Below are 8,080 nucleotides of genomic sequence, written 5' to 3'. Positions count from 1 at the left end.
ATGTCTAGGCAAAAAGGAATATACCCATGATATAAGGTTAGGAGCTCTGGTGGCATAGTGCCTAAAGCATTTGACAGCTAACCATAAGGCTGGTGGTTCAAACCCACCAGGTACTCCTTGGAAGGAAGATTGGGCAATCTAATTCCATAGATGTATCACCTTGGAAAATCAAGGAGGAGTTGTATGAGTCAAATTGACTCAACAGCAATGAGTTTGTTTGTTTTTTGGTTTATATATAAGGTTGGCAGATGATATTTCTACATATGTATTTGTATGTGCTATAAGAATGTCCAAATATATAATAGAGCTAACAAGAGGCAAAGTTATGATAATTTCTTGGTCATAGCCAACCACTCCTAGGGAGTAAGTAGTTAGACCCGTGGGCTTGGGACCATGATTGCAGGGGACATTAAGCTCAAAGGCATAACATACTACACAAAAACTGTTCTACATCCTACTTTGGTGAGTAGCAACTGGGGTCTTAAAAGCTTATAAGAGGCCATCTAGATGCAACAATGGGTCTCTCCTTGTCCAAAGCAAAGAATAATGAAGAAAATCAAAGATGCATGAAAACAATTAGTCCAAGGGTCTAGCAGACCATGTGATCCTCAGCCTATATGACCATGAGACCAGAAGAACTAGATGGTGCTCAGCTACCACTATCAACCACTTGGAAGGGAATCAGTGCAGGAGATCTTGGATAGAGTAGGAGAGCAGTGTGGAACAAAACTGGAAATCACAAAAAAGACCAGGTTTAGTGGTCTGATAGAACCTAGTGAGACCCCTAAGACAACAACCCCTAATTACCCTTCAGTTCTGGAATTGAACATACTCCTGTGTCTTCCAGACAAACAATAGATAGGCATATAGGGTGAACATTTACATTAGGTAGGTACATTCCTTAGAATATCAATCACAGGAGAACAGAAGGGCAGTATTTGCATAGGAAGATAGCTCAGGTGGCAGGAATGCATAAGAAAGGATGACGCAGGGAAGAGGTAACTACAGGGAGGAAGGGGGAAGAGAATTGTTATGTTGTGGGGAATTGCAGTCAATGTCATGAAACAAAATGTGTATGGAAAATGAATTTGCTCTGTAAATGTTCACTGGGGCAAAAAAAAAAAAAAAGTCGGTGGTTCAAATCCCCCAGTAGGAAGGTGAGACAGTCTGCTCCCATAAGGATTACAGCCTTGGAAATTCTATGGGGCAGTTCTACTCTATCGTACAGGGTTGCTATTGACTCAATGGCAAGGGGTTTGGGTTTTGGAAGCCTGTAGCCCAAGAAGGAAAATAGATTAAAAAAAGAAGAAGAAGAAGAAATTGAGGCACCAGCAACAGGGGTATGAATTCCTCATGAATTCCTCATGTTCACTCAAGGAATGAACACCATGCCAAGGGTTTGGGTTTCCCTTCCTCTTTCCCTCCTACAAACGTGCCTCCCTCAGCCTTTCTCTTAACATTAGAAGTCAGCCAAGTACATATATATATGTATGTGTGTGTGTGTATATATATATATATATATTCATTCCATGGCCTCTCTATGTAAATCCACATTCCATAAATCCCAAAGCTTTCCTTCTGTTTCAGTGCAAGCTGAACAAGATCATATATACATACATATATATAGTTATATATATAATTGTAACTAGCAAATGGTATTTTTATTGATCCACCTCTTCTAACAGCAAGCTTGTCTTAGTGTAGACTTCAGGAGTCTGTTCCTCTCTCTCTTTGTCTCTTCAGCAACCCCCTCTCTTAAGTTCAGCTAGACTAATTGTTTACTCTCCTCCACCATTCTCTTCCCACAGGTTTATCTGATCTCAGCTCTGTTCATAAACCACCAGTTCCTCCAGAGTCTTGTATTTCCAGCCTGCTGTGGTTGGAATTTTATGGTGCTAATCAGATTTTGCTGTTTTTCTTCACACCATATCCCTTCCCCATCTCTTCTGCCTTCTTAGCTCTTAACCCCCCTCCTCCCCCTTGCCTTCATGGAGCATGGGCCTATTAAATGGTGTCCAGTGCAATTTCTGGCACCCAATAAATCTAAATTTTCAAGCTTGGGAAGTCAGGTTCACCCACCGGCACCCAGATAAATGAGTCCTCCGTGAGAAACCTACACTGGTCATTACTCAAGACTCTCCTGGAACCTCAACCCATGCTTTCCTGCCTGAGAAAGTCAAAGTCCCCTTCCTCCCTGGCCCTCTGAACAAGAAAATGCCCCCACATCCCAGGACTTAAGTCTTCATCTCCGCTCTTTCTTCCCCCTAGCACCAATGCTCAAAGCAACCCTGAGCTCCCACTGCCAGCACCCAGCCGGCTCCCATGTCATTCTGTCACAGACTGACTTTGAAACGAGACTTAATATCCTGCACACGCTCCTCCTCTGTTCAGCTTACCGGGGCTCCAAGTGTGGCGTGGAACAAAGAACATCAGTGCAGTTTGATTGTTCCCAACAATTACAGCCAATGAGGGCTTCTCTCCTCAGCTGTGAAGTAGTGAATCCTTTTGGGGGGTACTGTTTCAACACCCTAAAACTAGCTCTTAAAAAAGCAAGTATTTCTATCTAATGGACAACTACCCTCAAACTGTCTCATGTGTTTGTGTGTATAGGAGGGGAGGTCAGGGACCTGTTGGGGCTGAGGGCATTTGAAATCAGGTTAAGTTCCTGGAAGACTGGGGGGAAGAAAGTTCCAGGAGCTGTGGTTGCTGTGGGAGAAACTGGCTCGGGTGGAGATTTCTTTCAGAAAGTTGAAACCTGGAGATGGTGTTCTGCCTCTGGGAAGTTGGGGATTATTTGTATTTACTTATTTGTTATTTTGACTTGGGAAATTACCCCCTTTCAGTCTGCCAGCCTTTGCACAATAAAAATTAATTACAATGAATTAGAAGCTTTATAAACCTTTATTAACAGCACAATGACATGCAGACAGCCCCTCCTGCGGCCTCTTGCTGGTCTACAGCTTAAAATGTGATCAGGAAACCATCACAATTCTAACGGACAAATGCCTCTAAAATAAATGATCTACTTTTGGCTTCTATGGAATAAATCTAGGAACTAAAATGGTACATAGAAATCTTGTGTTGAATGTGAATTGTTCACTGGTAAGCACCTTGAATGCAAGGATGGCTGCTCTTATACTTTATTTCCTAAGCACCTAGTACTATGCTGTGCACATAGCAAAACCAATCAAACTAAACCAATTGCAGTCAAAATGGACCTGGTGTGGCTAGTCCATTCTAACTCATGGTGACCCCATGTGTTCCCACACCACAGCATTCTCAAGGCTGTTACTTTTCAGAAGCAGATTGTCAGGGCTTTCTTGTGAGGTATCTCTATAGGTGGGCTGAGCACTTAATTGGGCAACCCAGGTACTTCTGTGAACATGGTAGGAACTTAATAAATATTTGTTGAAGTGAATGTAGACCCAAAGTGGCCCCATAATACTTTTCTCAACTTCTGCCACTACACTTTCAGTTCAAGTGGAAACATTTGCTTCTATTGGTCCACACAGGATTAATCAGCCCTGCTTCAGAGTCCCACCAACCTCTCCTCGGAAGGAAGGTTGGACAATCTACTTCTGTAGTGATACCACCTTGGAAACCCAAGGAGGGCTTGCTATGAGTGACAGCACATAACAGCAACAGCTTCAGAGCCAGATCTTCTCTGGCTGTTCCTACAACATTGTCAAGCACTGACACCTTCATTACTGTGTCTTCCAAAGCTGTCCAATGAAGCACATCCTCCCCAAAGTCCTCAGTGGAAAGAGTCTAGGCACATATCTTACTCTTCTCTCCTCAACACTTGCACATGAAATTCTTTAGGTTTATGTTAGTTGTATTTTCATTGGCCTAATATCTTAAGGCTCCTCGGAAGGAAGGTTGGGCAATCCTACTTCCATAGTGATAACTGCCTCGGAAACCCAAGGAGGGGTCGCGAGGAGTCGGGGCCGACTCTATGGCAAATAACAACAACAACAACAATATCTTAAGATGTTCCTCTTTCTCATTAGCTTATGGACTCTCTAGGGGAATCCCAGGCTCTAATGCTGTGCAACATGTATGATCTTTGGAATCAGCCAGATCTAGTTTAAGTCTTGGTTTTCACACTAGTTCTGAGAATCTGATGAAGTCATGTAACTTTTCTGAGCCTCATTTTTTCAAGGTGCAATGGGGTAAAACCCCAAACCCAAACCCACTGCCGTTGAGTCAATTCCAACTCATAGTGACTGTAAAGGACAGAGTGGAACTGCTCTATAGGGTTTCCAAGCCTATCATCTTTTATGGGAGCAGACTTCCACATCTTTCTCCCATGATGTGGCTGGTGGGTTTGAACTGCTGACATTTTGGTTAGCAGATGAGCACTACCTGCCCCCCCCCCCAGGTAGTAACTCATTCCTACGTTCTTCTTCTTTTTCCTGCCGAAGATAATTCAAAAACAGTTTCAGTAGTACATTGATGGGGAACTGGGAGACATTTCAGCCAAGTCAGAAGAGGATGTGGAACGTGGGATATCATTGCTGATGTCAGCTGGATCTTAGCTGAAAGGAAAGAATACCAGAAAGATGCTTACTTGTGTTTTATTGACTATGCAAAGGCATTAGACTGTGTGGATCACGACAAATTATGGATAACCTTGTGAAAAATGGGAATTCCAGAACACTTAATTGTGCTCATGTAGAACCTACACATAGATCAAGAGGCAGTTGTTGGAATAGAACAATGGGATACTGTGTGGTATAAAATCAACAAAGGTGTGCATTATAGTTGCATCTTTTCACCACACTTATTCAATCTGTATGCTGAACAATCTGATTAACTGGACTATATGACAAAGAATGTAGCAGACGGATTGGAGGAAGACTCTTTAACAGCCTGAGATATGCACAACCTTGCTTGCCGAAAGTGAAGAAAACTTGAAGCACTTACTGATGAAGGTCATAGACTACAGCCTTCAGTATGGAATACACCTCAACATAAGGAAAACAAAAATCCATACAAATGGACCAATAAACAACATCATGATAAATGGAGAAAATGAAATGTTCAGTGGTTTCATTTTACTTAGATCCACAATCAGACCCATGGAACCAGCAGTCAAGAAATAAAACTATGCATTAAAACCAAACCAAAAACCAAACTCACTGTCATCAAGTCAATTTTAACTCATAGCGACCCTCCTTGGGTTTCTGAGGTGGTAAATCTTTAAGGAAGTAGATTGCCCAATCTTCCATGTATGAAGTGGCTGGTGGGTTCAAACTGCCACCCTTCAAAGTGCTTTAGGTATTGTGCAACCAGAGCTCACAAACACTTTGTCTCATGACACTGACTGCAATTTCCCACAATGCAACAGCTCTCCACCCACTTTCTCCCCATAGTTACCTCTTCCCTGTGTCCTTCCTTCTCATGGACTCTTGCTCCCAGAGCTGTCTCCCTGTGCATACACAGCCCTTCTATTCTCCAATGATTGTTCTCTCCAAGGAGTGTTTCTACCTTAGGTAAATGTTCAGCTCATATGCCTGTCTTTTGCTTGGCAGGAAGCCACAAGAGTGGGTTCAATTCCAGACCTGAAGGGCAGCTAGGGTCATAGTCTCAGGGGTTCCATCAGCCTCTATCAGACCAGGAAACCTGGTCCCTTTTTTTTTTAAATGATTTTGAATTTTGCCCCACATAGTTCTCCCACTCTATTTAGTATCTCCTACATAGATTCCCCCTCTGAGTGGTTGACAGTGGTAACTGGGCACCATCTAGTTCTTCTGGTCTCATAGTTGTATAGGCTGAGAATCACATGGTATACCAGTCACTTGGACTAATTGTTTCCACACATCTTTGGTTTTCTTCATTCTTCTTTGCCACCAGAGCTCCTTTTAAAACCATGTATTACATTGGGGAAATCTGCTGCAAAAGATGTCTTTAAAGTGTCTGAAAAGAGAGATATCACTTTGAGCCCTAAGGTACTCAAGGCATGGTATTTTCATTTGCCTCATATGCGTGTGAAAGCTGGACAATGAATAAGGAAGACTGAAGATGCATTGATGGATTTGAATTATGATATTGGTGAAGAATATTGAATATACCATTGTGTTAGCCTGGATTCTCTAGGGAAGCAATACCAGTAAATCTTATATAAATATATGTAGAGAGAGAAATTTATCTTAGGAAAATGGCTCACACACTTACAGAAGCTAGCAAGTCCCAAGTTCTTGGGTTCAAACCCACCAGCCACTTCTTGAAAGGAAAGATGGGCAATCTATTTCTGTAGAGATACTGGCTCAGAAACCCAAGGAGGGGTCACTATGAGTCAGATCTGACTTGACAGCAGTGCATATGCATTGATAAGTCACTTCTTAATGCCAGACTTACATAGTCAACAGTCTCCTTGACATTTCTGCTTGGATATCTAAGAGGCATCTCAAAAGTGCCACATCTACAAATAAACTCCTGATTTTCCTCCAAAACCTGCATTCTGAAGTTTTCCCTATTTTAATGAATGGCAATTCTATTATGCAAGTTACACATCCCTATACCCTTGAAATTATCTTTGACACTTTGGTTTATTATTACTTCCTACCTTCAACCCAGTGGCAAAAGTGAGAGTCTCTACTTTCAAAATGTATTCAGAATCCAACCACTTCTCATCATTCTACCACTACACTGGGTCTAGTCCAATTCATCAACCACTCTCACACAGATTATTCAATATCTCCCTGCCTCCGTAATTCCCCCTCCATTCAACTATAGTTTATTCTCAACAATATCCAGAGTGATCCTATTAAAACATTAGTCATAGCATATCTCTCTTATGCTCAAAACCTTCCAATATTTTCTCATCTCATGCTTAGTGAAAGGCCAATTACTTTTAATGGCCTGAAGGTCCCACACTATCTGATTCCCTGAAAACTTTCTGAGCTTAATATTGACCATTATCCCTACAAATTTCTGGATAAGGATCTCCCTGCTCTAGTAACAATCTCCCTTTTGTTCCTCCAACACATGCTCCCTCCTCAGGGCCTTAGCAGATGTTTTCCCCTTCACCTGGCACATTTTTCTCCTGGATGTCCACACAAATCCCCGTTGATACCCACATGGATCATTCTCTCCCTTTAGGTCTGTGCTTCAAGAGGCTTTCTCAGAGAGCTAAACCTGACCACCCTATATAAAGGTGAGCACATATCCTCATCTCTTTATAGCCCCCTTGTCCTGTTTTAGTTTCTCATAGTACTTATCAACACCTGGCATACTATATATTCATTTTTTATTTACTTATTTTCTATTTCCATGAAAATGTAAGTTCCATGAGAGCAAGAACTTAAACTTCATTTTCATTGTTGTTGTATTCACCAACACCAAGTACAGTGCCTGGAGCATAGTGGATTCTCAATAATTGTTTGTTGAATAACTGAATGAATGAATGAAGTTGACAGGCCAAGAGCTCTTTCAGTGTTCCAACTGCTGACTCTGACTCTATCCTTCAGAGCAACGAGATGGTCTCTTTCCTAGAGAGCTATCCTATCTCTTGCTCTCAGGTCTTTGCTTCTCATGATGAACATCTCTGGTTCTTTCCATAGTTCTTTAAATAAAATTGAGGCTCTGACAGCACATCTGTGTCTCCTCAGTTCTCCATAATGTGGGTTGTATAAATTTTGGGGATTTGGACATTTCTGAAATATTGTTTTCTGTTTTCTTCTTCTCTTTGAGCTTTTGTTCCTCTATAGCCAGGCTGGTTCCACCCATTCATGGTTGAAGACCAATCTCATTGATGTCAGAGCTAGAAGTTTGGGACTCTTAGAGAGTGGATTTAAATCTTGGTTCTGTGGGTTTCCTCATTGGTAAATTATGATGAACAGGTATTCTCATGTGGCTAATGTAAGAATTAATGTTTATTAAGTGTTTAATTCAAAAACGGTTGCAGCAATATATTGACAGAGAACTTCCAGAGGTGCAAGCTGGATTCAGAAGAAGATGTGGAACAAGGGATATCATAGCTGTTGTCAGATGGATCTTGGTTCAAGGCAAAGAATACTAGAAAGATGTCTACTTGTGTTTTATCGACTATGCAAAGGCATTTGATTGTGTGAATCAT

This window comes from Orycteropus afer, unplaced genomic scaffold (assembly GCF_000298275.1).
Source record: "Orycteropus afer afer isolate SDZICR_OR568_19922 unplaced genomic scaffold, OryAfe1.0 scaffold00258, whole genome shotgun sequence".
Lineage (NCBI taxonomy): Eukaryota > Metazoa > Chordata > Mammalia > Tubulidentata > Orycteropodidae > Orycteropus > Orycteropus afer.
This window is presented reverse-complemented; position numbering follows the sequence as displayed.